The sequence below is a fragment of the Octopus sinensis genome, linkage group LG2 (genome assembly GCF_006345805.1).
Source record: "Octopus sinensis linkage group LG2, ASM634580v1, whole genome shotgun sequence".
In the NCBI taxonomy this organism is placed as follows: domain Eukaryota; kingdom Metazoa; phylum Mollusca; class Cephalopoda; order Octopoda; family Octopodidae; genus Octopus; species Octopus sinensis.
Window position 1 is genome coordinate 145,030,951 of NC_042998.1, and position 12,590 is coordinate 145,043,540.

General features: G+C 34.3%; 1 long non-coding RNA gene across 1 annotated transcript; it reads left to right on the forward strand.

Moving 5' to 3' along the window:
* The first annotated feature begins 1,059 nt into the window (after nt 1–1,059).
* LOC118762335 lies at nt 1,060–4,437 on the forward strand. Its single transcript, XR_004998083.1, has 3 exons — nt 1,060–1,210; nt 1,824–1,827; nt 4,426–4,437. It is a non-coding gene; the product is annotated as an uncharacterized LOC118762335 (long non-coding RNA).
* Nucleotides 4,438–12,590: the final 8,153 nt, after the last annotated feature.

Here is a 12,590-nt window from a genome sequence, read left to right on the forward strand (position 1 = left end):
ACACAGGCACACATATATATTTATTTGTTAAAGCTGAAAGTCTATAGCACAGCCATCATTATAAGTAGATTGCTAACTATATCACTTTTTTATTAAAAAAACTTACATTGCAGAATAAACTTTCTAAAACTACTAAAACATACTTATACAACATATAATATATATTCTGTCTTTCCCACATGTTCTGCGCTATTATTTAATCAATCATATAGCATTTATTTTAACATAGCAACATTCAAGTTTACCTTACTATGTGTAATATTTGATACAGCCTCTTTTTATGATATTGTCATCACACCACAGAAGTGAATGATGTCAGAGAATTACAGAAATTTTCAATTAAATTCTCAACATTCTCATCAACTATTTACAATGGTGTGTGTGTGTGTACGTGTGTGTATATATTGGCTGTCATTAGTACTTACTAGATGATGTTTCAAAACTTTTGCTCGAGTTCTCACCAGACTTAATTTAATATTCCTCACTTATTTCATAGAATATACCTGTCATTTGTTAAAATAGAAAAAAAAGAATATTTTTGATTTGGTTTTCTTTTAATTTCAATCAATTTTTAGCATAAAAAATTACTTTTTTTGGAATCATACACATGCACACACACACACGTACACTTATGTATTTTTATACATTTCTGTGTTCTTTGGTAGAATTTCAAACTACTGGTTGGCATTTCTCAAGAGATGATTGGATTTGAAAATTTCAATCAACATTGGTGATATTTAGATCACCATTCTGCAAAGTGCTAAGTCATTTCCCTTGTGGTCAATGGTACAGCTATCGCTGCTGCTGTTACTATTATAGTTAAGTGTCACATTTTCTTCTTCTGTTGCTGCTGCTGCTGTAAATGGAAGTACTTTCTTGTTTAGGTCTGAAGTAAATAGACTTTATAATGCTACTTTGAAATGTCTTTTTAATAATAATAATAATAATATAATAATAATAATAATAATAATAATAATAATAATAGTAATAATAATAATAATAAAACTAGAACAGCAAAGGACCATGATAAAACGATGGCAAGAAAAGCCCCTTCATGGCAAATACTGGACTAAACTAAGTGCAAGAGAAATAGACAGAGAAAAATCCCTGCAATAGTTGAGAAGCTCAGGACTCAAAGCAGAGACGGAGGGATTTTTAATTGCAGCACAAGACCAAAGTGTCCTCACCAGAAATTACCTAAAACATATAAGTAACTGCAGAATATGTGGAGATGGACAAGAAACAATAAATCATATTATCTCTGGCTACCCAGTCCTGGCTAAGAAGGAATATATTCACAGACACGACAGAGTTGGGACCTACATACACTGGAAGCTATACCAGCACTATGGAATAACAACAGAAAAAAGATGGTATAGGCACACACCAGAAAAGGTCACAGAAAACGAGAAAGCAAGCATACTCTGGGATATGCCAATACACACAGATAGAGAAATTAAGGCCAATAGGCCAGATATAGTTGTCAGAGATCATGAAGGAAAAAAATGCTTTCTAATTGATGTATCAATACCAGCAGATGACAACGTGTCTCTAAAAGAAATGGAGAAACTTTCAAAATACAAAGACCTGGAAATAGAAGTAACTTGAATGTGGAATCTAAAAACAGAAACAATTCTTATCATAATAGCTGCATTAGGTATGATAAAAAAAGTATTCAGACTTACAAATATATATAACATACAGAAAATTGCACTACTGGGCACTGCACACATCCTACACAAAACACTTTCAATACAGTAACCATCAGAGCATCACAAAAAATCACGGCACATACCCAAGGCACACAGAGCTGTACTCGGTAGTGAAGTGAAAGCATGCTATAAAAATAAAACTATTGAATAATAATAATAATAATAATAATAATAATAATAATAATAATAATAATAATAATAATATAATAATAATAAAATAATAATAATAATAATAATAATAATAATAATAGTAATAGTAATAGAAATAATAATAATAATAATAATAATAATAATAATAATAATAATAATAATAACAACAACAACAACAACAACAACAACAACAACAATAACAATCCTCTTAAGTACAAAATAGCCCTGCTATGGAAAATGAAGAAGGTGATGATTGTGCCAATTATTGTTGGGTCCTTGGGAACAGTATCACAAGGTATCAAGAGGATTATAAAGTAAGTTGGAATAGAGTGCCCAGTAGAACTGTTACAAAAGGTTTGCCTCATTGGCACAGCCAGAATAATCAGTAAATTATTAGATAGTTGGAAAGAACAAATAACATGGTATTATAGGCTGCAGGCAGTAAGTCCACTATGCATGCAAGACTCCAGGAGCTCCAACAAAACCTGTGATAAAGAGATAATAGTAATAATAATAATGATGATGATGAAGACGACGACAACAACAACAATAACAATTATAATAACAATTATAACAATAATACCAAGAAGAAGAAGAAGAAGAAGAAGAAAGAGAGAAATAAAGAAAGAAAGGCAGAAAAGAAAAGTAAAGATCAGAAAAAATGTTATCGCAGGGTAAGGGCAATACTCAAGACAGAGCTGAATGCAAGAAACAGAATTGAAATGATCAATACTTTAACCATACCGGTTGTGACTTACAGTTTCAATATCATTAACAGGTCAATTACTGAAATCTGTAATCTTGGGAGAAAGATATGAAAATTGTTTTAGGTGTGTCTTGACAGATACATTGTACCACCCTAAGGCAGATATAGAACGACTTTACCTGCCAAGAAAGGAGAGTGGCCATGGACTTTTACAACTGTAATTAACAGTGAAGATTGCCACAATTAGCCTAAACACCTACTTGAAAAACTCTGATGACTGTATGTTAAAAATTGTCTTAAAGCATGAAAACAAGAAAGCATCATACTTAGTAACAAAACAAACTAAGAAATATCTAAGTGAATTCTAAATACAACAAATCCCAGAATTAGACATTCTGGAAACAAGCACAGAAAAAGCTAAGTAAATGAAAACCCTTGCTAAAACTGCTGCTTTGATATTCTTACTGATAAATGGCAAGAAAAACCTTTCAATGGCAAATACCCAAAGAGAGCTAATAATGTTAATGTTGACAAAGCCCTTACCCATTAATGGCTAGTATCTTCTGGCTTAAAATCAGAAACAAAAGGATCCATCATAGCAGCCCAAGATCAATACCTACCTACAAGAAACTACCAGGCCAACATCTTAAAGAATAGCAATAGCCCAATATGTCCTGTATGTAAATAACAAAATAAAACCACTGATCATGTTGTCTCCATGTACAGTCATTATCTCAACAGGCATGATAGAGCAACACAGTATATTTACTGGGTAATTTGCAAAGACTTGGACCTGCCCCATGATAAAAACTGTTGGGAACACAAACCACCTCCAGTGCTTGAAAATGATCACATCTCACTCCTTTGGAACTTCACCATTCAAACTGATAGAAAGATAGATGCTAATAGGTTAGACATTATATTGAAGGATTTCAGACAAAAATCATGCCTCCTCATCAATATAACTGTCCCAATTGACATAAATGTATCTGTCAAGACACACCTAAAACTGAGCAAGTTCAATAAAGATCTTGGAATAAATATTGGCAAAGTGTGGAACTTGAAAACTAAAACAATACCTGTTGTCATAGGTGCCCAAGGAATGATAGCAAAAGGGGCTGATTGCTACCTGGCTCAGATACCAGGAAATCCAAAAATGGAAGAAATTTAAAAAATAGTGCTCATAGGAACAAAAAATAATGCTCATGGGAACAAATATTGTCTATGTAATCCTCAAAATATTTCAATCTGTAAACAGTGTCAAAATACTTTTAAATGTACATAACAGCAAGCACTTTTTATTGTCATCTTAACATCAGACTATAATCAAATTACTTTTAAAACAATCTTCTAATTTACTTATATTTTGACAGACATTCTCTAGAACAATACTCTGTACAAAACCAAATATATGGCATGCTAGTCATAAAACCAACTTGAATCTCTAACTTGTTGTCTCTTGAGGTCTCTCAGTGAGACTCGGAGTCCACTTGAACAAATACAAAGCAAAAGCCAAGCATATAATAATAATAATAATAATAATAATAATAATAATAATAATAATAATAATAATAATAATAATAATAATTATGATAATAATAATAATAATAATAATAATAATAATAATAATAATAATAATAATAATAATGATAATAATAATAATAATAATAATAATAATAATAATAATAATAATCCTTTCTACTATAGGCACAATAGGCACATGGCCTGAAATTTTGTGGGTGAGGACTAGTCGATTACATCAACCCCAGTGCATAACTGGTACTTAATTTATTGACCCTGAATGGACAAATGGCAAAGTCGACCTCAGTAGAGTTTGAACACAGAGCGTAATGACAGATGAAATATTACTAAGCATTTCACCCAGTGTGCTAATGATTCTGCCAGCTTGCCTCCTTGATGATGATAAAAACAGAAATGAACTGCTAGCAAATGAACAGAAAAGCTGCTGGAAGGGATCACAAAGAACAAAGGATCAGTTGCTTATAGATCAGGTAATTTTGAAGAACTGTTGGAAAAGGTTGACAAGCTTATCAATGGCTTGGATTGACTATAAGAAGGCATATGATATGGTTTCTCACTCGTGAACTCTAAAATACCTGAAGATAGTCAGGGCAGTTAAAAATATGATATATTTATTCAAAAACAGTATGAGCAACTGGAAGACAGTTTTGACAGCAAGTGGAAGGGAAACTGGACAAGTAAACATCAAAAAGGCAATCTTTCAAGGAGACCTTGTGTTACTCTTGTTGTTTATTGTTAATATCTTACCACTCTCCATGGTTTTGAGGAAGATGGAAGCTGGTTACAAATTACAGAACATAGGACCAATGAACCATCTGATGTTTATGAACTATTTGAACCTTTATGGAACTAGTTGAGGTCAACTTGACTCCCTTACTCAGGCCATAAGAATTTTCTCACATGACATCCAGATGGCATTTAGTCTAGATAAATGCAGTGTTCTCAAACTGAGGAGAGGGTGAATAGTAGACAGTAGTGGAGCAGAACTTCCAGCTGATGAGTGCATGAGAGAAGTGATGGAGAGGGTTACAAGTATCTTGGTATTTTACAATTAAGCCAGATAATGAACACCAAAATAAAGGAAAAGATTTTTGAATATAACAGAAGAGTGAAAAAACTATGTAGACCCAAGCTGAATGGAGGAAACCTGATCAGTGATGTCAGCACTCTGGCTGTAAGCATGGTATTCTACTACTCAGGAGTTGCAGAATGGACAAAGGAAGACCTGGTCAGCATGGACAGAAAAACTAGGAAGATAATGACCAAGCATGGATGCTTCATACAAGAAATAATGTAGCAAGGTTTTGCATACATAGAAAGGAAGGTGGAAGAGGATTAGTTAGAATAAAGATTAGTGTTACAAAAGAGACCAAATTTTTGCATGCCTTTCTGTTATAAACCACACTGAATAAGAAGGTAATCAGTGACAATGGTGAGACTCTCCAGGAGTACAAAATGAGGACTAATAGGGAAAATATCATCAACTGGAAAGAGAAAGTCCTACACAGAAAGTTTTTCCAGCAAACAGAAAGAGAAAGAATTACATGGTCAATTCATGCAAACAAGCCAAGGAAATAGGAAATAAAGAATGTTGGATGTGTCTGTTGAGTGGAAACCTGAAGTAGGAAACCAAAGCACTAATTATTGCCATTCAGGAATAAGTCATTAAATTGAACTTGGCAAAGACAAAGACTGATAAAGTTCAGTCAGAGAACAAATACAAAATCTGTGGAAAAGGTGAAAAGAGAGGGAGAGAGGGGGAGGGAGAGAGAGAGAAAGAGAGAGTACTCAATGTTAAAACATAAAGTCTGCATGTATGGATACCAAACATGAATTTATTCTTAATTTATCCACCAATCCCCTTCATTTGTATACTTTATGGCCATTTTTCTTTGCTGGATGGATACTTATTTAGGGCAGTATTGTTAAGGTTTAAGGCTCTTCTTGTAGCCAGCTCTTATCTGCTTTACAAATAAGGGATTATTTATTACACTTCTTTGAGAGTTTAGGGTTATTGAATGTAATATTTTCTGACAATGTAAACACAATGCAAGTTTTTCAATCATACAATCTCCAGTCATGCAAGAAATGGAAATGATAACTTTCATGTATACACACACATGTACATAATACATACATACATACATACATACATACATACATACATACATACATACATACATACATACATACATACATACATACATACTTACACACATGCATGCATATATACATACATACACACAGAAACATACATACATACATACATACAACAACTTTTTTAGTTTCTGTTTATTAAATCCATTCACAAGGCTTGGATTGGTCCAGGGCTATAGCAGAAGACACTTATCTAAGGTGCCATGTGATAGGACTGAACATAGAACTCAGTGGTTGGGAAACAAAATTCTTATCACGAAGCCATATATATATATATATATGTATATATATAGTGTGTGTGTGTTTATATGCATGTGTGTGTGTGTATATAATAAATAATGTATAATATAGATATATATTTATATATACTTGCATATATGGGTACAGGACGTCACCAACGGTGTAAATAACATGAAATGCATAAACAAATGAGGGAAAATGAGTGAAGTACATAAACAACGAGAAAAAATGGAAAACAGGACAACTTAACACAGAGAAAGGACTCTTTATCAGTTGTTAGCTGTCTAGCTACTCCTCATTTCAAATATTCAATGACAATATGAGTCTTCAAAGACAGTTGCTCCCATAAATTCTAAAATAAAATTTAGGACTTATGGAGGGTCAAAGTTGGGAACAAAAAAAGGACAGTGGAGACATACAAGGAAATCAAAGGAAAACTATCATGGAAGGTTGTTGGACCAGAATGGGAGGAAAATAGTGAATGCTAGGAGAAACAATTTTTTGAAAAGAAAAAAGATAGAAGTGAGAGAAAAACATGTCCACTCATTTAAACATCCATGCAGGAAAGGAAAGATGGTCACATGAGGAAAAGAACGATGGATGATGGTCACATGTGAGCAAAGAAAGATCAAGAGAGAGAGAAAAAGAAAAAGAGAGGGGGAGAGAATGAAGATAGAAAACGGTGGAGGAGAGAGGGGAGAGAATGACAGATAGAAAACGGTGAAGGAGAGAGGGGGAGAAATAGGGAATTAGAGAAGGATGGAGGAAGAAAACTGTCACTGAATGCGATGCATCCATTTCCAAGTAAGTTCATCTTCCCCTTTCTGATGCTACTCTCTACACTATACTGTTTTCTTCCTCCATCCTTTTCTAATTCCCTTTTTCTCCCCCTCCCTCCTCCACCATTTTCTAATTGCCTCTTTCTCTCTCCCCTCTTTTTCTTTTTTCTCTCTCCCTCGTTGCTCTCATACGACCATCATCCATTTTTCTTTTTCTCACACGACCATCTTTCTTTTCCTGTATGGACGTTTAAGTGAGTGGACGTGTTTTTCTCTCTCTTCTATCTTTTCTCTTATCAAAAAAATATTTCTCCTAGTGTTCACTATTTTCCTTTCATTCTGGTCTAACAACCCTCCATGTTTGTTTTTGTTTGGTTTCCTTATATGTCTGCACTGTCATTTTTTTGTTCCCAACTTTGACCCTTCATAAATCCTAAATTTTATTTTAGAATTTACGGGAGCAACTGTCTTTGAAGACTCATATTGTTGAATGCTTGAAATGAGGAGTAGATAGACAGCCGACAACTGGTGAAGGGTCCTTTCTCTGTGTTAACTTGTCATGTCTTCCATTTTTCTTGTTGTTTACGTATTTCAATTGGTTTTCCCTTGTTTGTTTACATATTTCATGTTATTTGCACTGTTGGTGATGTCCTGTACCCATACATGCCGGTATATATATATTGTGAAGGCACATGGCTCAGTGGTTAGAGTGTCGAGCTTACTATTATGAGGTTGTGAGTTCAAATCCCTGACCGGGCTTTGTGTTGTGTTCTTGAGCAAGACACTTTATTTCATGTTGTTCCAGTTCACTCAGCTGTAGAAATGAGTTGTGACGTCACAGGTTCCAAGCTGTATCGGCCTTTCCCTTTCCCTTGGATAATACTGGTGGCATGGAGAGGGGAGGCTGGTATGCATGGGTGACTGCTGGTCTTCCATAAACAACTTTGCCTGGACTTGTGCCTGGGACAGTAACTTTCTAGGTGCAATCCAATGGTCTGTCATGATCGAAGGGAGTTTCAGCATATATATATATTATATATTATTTATTATTTAATTGAATGCGATGCATTCATTTCCAAGTAGGTATATATACATATATATATATATATAATATATATATATATATATTATATATATATATATATATATATATATATATATATAATGGAACAAGAACATAGCAAACCACAACAAAACATCCAGACAGTTAGACAATACAAAGAAGGAAAAAACAAGGACAGGTCATTTGTAACCTTCTCTATCAGTCAAGTTCCAGATCTTCCCTGCAGTTTTGGCTGGTTACACTTGAGACTGCTCCAATCTGGTTGGCCCTAAGAAAATCTAAGCTGAGAGCACTAGATTCTTTGGAAGAAAGCAAGCGAATATATATGAAAACAAGGATGACAATAACGGATAAATGTTACACAACAAGACAATAACAACAGGTGTCTTCCGACTAAAAACGAATTAAATTAAGCTGGCGTGTGTGGAGTGAAGCCTTACAGCAAGAACATAAGAGATGAGAGTCATGAGAAGGAATATAAGAGATGCTACATGGATGGAAGTTGAACCAAGAAAGAAAGGTCAGGTTTGGTGGAACGTTGGTCATGTGGAAGAAGCGGAGAGGGGTTGAAGAATTAGGGAGGGGACAAGAAAGAGAGGAAAAGAAAGGAAAGGGACATATGTGTGTATATATATGTGTGTGTGCGTGTGTGTGTGTGTGTGTGTGTGTATAGGTGTGTATGTATATATTCATGTGTGTGTGTAGCTGTGTTTGTCTCCTGCCATAACTTGACAACTAATGCTGGTGTGTTTATGTCCCCATAACTTAGTGGCTCAACAAAAGAGACTGATAGAATAAGTACTAGGCTTACAAAGAATAAGTCCTGGGATCAACTTCGACAAAAATCCTTCAAAGTGGTGCCCCAGCATGGCCGTAGTCAAATAACTGAAACAAGTAAAAGAATAAAAGAATGCATACATACATATTTACACATGTTTCCAAAGTGCTGTGAAATGGAACTGAACCTAAGACCCCATGATTGCAAAGTGACCTTCCTAACCACACATCCATGCCTGCACCCTTGTATCTCATAATTAATGGCTGATGATATTTTATTTCATCATTAATTAAATGTCCATTAATTAAATTGTTAGCAAGATTGGCTGTGTAGTAAGAAGCTTGCTTCCCAACCACATGGTTCTGGGTTCAGTCCCACTGTGTGGCACCTTGAGCAAGTGTCTTCTGCTACAGCCTTAGGTTGACCAAAGCCTTGTGAGTGGATTTGGTAGACAGAAACTGAAAGTAGCCCATCATATATATATATGTATATGTATATATATATATATATGTATATGTATATATATATATATATATATATATATATATATATATATATATATATATATATGTGTGTGTGTGTGTTTGTGTGTGCATGTTTGTGTGTCTGTGCTTGTCCTCCCAACATCGCTTGACAACCGATGTTGGCGTGTTTACATCCCTGTAACTTAGCAGTTCAGCAAAAGAGACCGATAGAATAAGTACTAGGCTTACAAAGAATAAGTTCTGGGGTCGATTTGTCTAACTAAAGGCAGTGCTCCAGCATAGCTGCAGTCAAATCACTGAAACAAGTGAAAGAATAAAAGAATAAGAGTATGCTGGGCATAATGCTTAGCAGCATTTCACCCATCTTTACGACTTATCCCCTCCCCTGAAACTGTTGGCCTTGTGCCTATAGTAGAAAGGATTAATTAAATGAGTGCTGTTCTGTGGTTGATAATAAATCATAAACAACCTTAGTCCTTTGCCCGTCCTGTGCATTGCATTGGATACACAGGACATATTTTCCTGGAGTCCATGCATCATCTATGATACATATTCCAGGTTTTTTTTTCTTGTCTAACCACTAGAATAACCTAGGACTTATGAAAGGCAAGTTTTATATTACTCAGCACGTATATAACAAGGGTTATAATAATAATAATAATAATAATAATAATAATAATAATTGTGTACAGTGCTCAGGTGCACTACAACTCATCTAAAGTGTATATATAATCAGGTGTAGTTTCGGCGGATTTCGGAAAGCATGAGGGCCTTAAAAGATGCAGTGTCATGGCAGTCAACAACTGACGCAGGCAGTTTATTCCATGCTTCAGCAACTCTGAGCGTGAAAAAATGTTTCCGAAAGTCATGGGTAAAAGTATGAAAACAAGCATGGATGTTTAGGACAAACTTCTAAAAATACTTCGTACAAACAAAAATTCAAAAGGAGTTGTAACTCCAAACTAGAATATTTGAATTGATTTAAATAAATATTTGAATTGATTTCGTTTATTTTTTTTCTCATTGACTGGAAATGAAAATTTTAGTGATACATGCAAGGGAGAGAACTACAGAGTTTGTGACGACAAGACACATAGGAGTTGAAAAAGTATTGTGAGTAAATAAAGCAGAAGATAATACACAGTGCTGAGAGTTTATCATTGATGTAAAATTTAACAGCTTTCATTGAAGTCGATATTTATAGCCATTTTCTAAAAATGATAGTTCTTTTGATATCAACCTGCTTGAGACTACTCTTAATTTTATGATACAAAAGTCCTGTTTTAAAGTGATCTAAATTAAAATCTTCTGCCATCAAAATTTCATGTTAATTTATGTCTCAAAAACCTGATTAATATTAGCCAAGTTATTTTACTAAAATCTCTGGCTTGACTGTGTGGTTAAGAAGCTTGCTTTGCAATTGCATGGTTTTAAGTTCAGTTCCAATGCGTGACACCTTGAACAATGGTTTCCTACTATAGCCTCAAACTGACCAATGTCTTATGAGTGACTTTAGTAGATGGAAACTGTGTGGAAGCCCATTCTATATATATATGTATGTATGTATGTATGTGTGTGTGTATGTGTGTGTGTGTGTGTGCGTGTGTGTGTTTCTGTTTCCTTCCCTACCATTTGTTAACTGTGGTTGGTTTGTTCACATCCCTATAACTTAGTGGTTTAGCAAAAGAGACCAATAGAATAAGTACCAGACTTAAAGGAATAAGTACAGGAGTCAATTTGTTTGATTAAAACTCTTTAAGGCAGTGTTCTAGCATGGCTGCAGTCCAATGACTGAAAAAAGTAGAAGATAACATGTAGGTTATTCTCAAAATTACCTGAAACAAAGCAGTGTATTTTGAACAGAAATATAGTAGCAAAAGAGATAATAATCCTATCTCCTGTATGTACAAAGACTGTGGTATTTATTTCATTTGAAATTTTGCCTTTGCGGAATTTGAACTCAGAACATAAAAATGGATGAAATGCTGCTAAGCATTTTGTCCTACAAGCTAATGATTCTGCTAGCTTGTTGCCTCCAAAAGAGTTAATCATAAACTAAAAAATTTATTTTGCCAGATAGCTTATTCAAAGAGACTAGTTGAATAAATCCTCAGATGAAACTCCAAAGTCCCAATCAAAACAAATTTTATAAAATTTACTCTATTTTTAGTATTAAGTCAATAAATATTTTGTTATTGTTATTCATAAATTTGCTTTAAAATATTCACTTTATTTTAATATTATTTATGATAAGATGGTTAGCATGCTGGACAAAATGCTTTCTTCTGTTTTTACAATCTGAATTCAAATTCCACCAAGCTTGACTTTGCCTTTCTCCTTTCAGGGTCAATAAAATAAGTACCAGTTGAGCACTGGAGTCAATGTAACCAACTTAGTCCTTCCTCCAGAAACTATTAGCCTTACACCAAAATTCGAAACCAATATTTATTCATGATAATAATTAGATTAAAACATGATAGTATATGTAAACATTTCACAACAGAAATATAATATTAATTAAAAAATTTTTTTTCTTGTTTTAGTCATTGGAATGTGGCCATCCTGGGGCACCATCTTGAAAGGTTTTAGTTGAACAAATCAACCCCAGTACTTACTTTATTTTTTACCTTTTTAAGTCTGGTAATTATTCTATTCACCTCTATTACCAAACTACTAAGTTATGGGAATGCAAACCAACCAACACAGGTTGTCAAGTGGTGGTGGTGATGGTGGCGATAGGTAATAAACACTGGCACAAAGATACACATGGTCAACCAAAGCCTTGTGAGTGAATTTAGTAGGTTGAAACTAAAGCCTGCTGTGAGTATATGTGATGTGTAAAAGTTCTTGTGCCCCTTAGTGAGATGTCTATCTGATAGGTGCATGATCAGTGGTTAGAACATTGGGCTCACAATCATGAGGTAGTGAGTTCAATATTCAAACCTGGCTGTGCGTTGAGTTCGTAAGCAAGACACTGT